A 220-nucleotide genomic window follows, 5' to 3' on the forward strand; every position below is an offset into this window, starting at 1 on the left:
AACATTTGGTTCTGCTGCTGCTGCTAATGCATGCATAGCAGCTCTGGATGGTGTCTTTCTGGAGGGGGTGGGGTTGCTGCGTGTGCTGCTGCTGCCGCCGGGTGCAGCAGCAGCAGCACTGCTGCCGGATTCATCTGCTGATCCTCCGCTGCAGCAGCAGCAGCAACTGCCTCCAGGTCAATCCCTGCCGCACCAATCGCAGCAGCTACAACCAACCAGC

General features: G+C 60.0%; 1 protein-coding gene across 1 annotated transcript in view; it reads left to right on the forward strand.

Annotated features, from left to right (window-relative positions):
• EMH_0088500 (uncharacterized protein) overlaps window positions 1-220 on the forward strand; it is a gene marked incomplete at both ends in the record, with an annotated part of 1,524 nt that overhangs the window by 1,055 nt on the left and 249 nt on the right. The window lies entirely within an intron of this gene.

This window comes from Eimeria mitis, genomic scaffold (assembly GCF_000499745.2).
Source record: "Eimeria mitis Houghton genomic scaffold, Emh_scaff6662, whole genome shotgun sequence".
NCBI classification, from domain to species: domain Eukaryota; phylum Apicomplexa; class Conoidasida; order Eucoccidiorida; family Eimeriidae; genus Eimeria; species Eimeria mitis.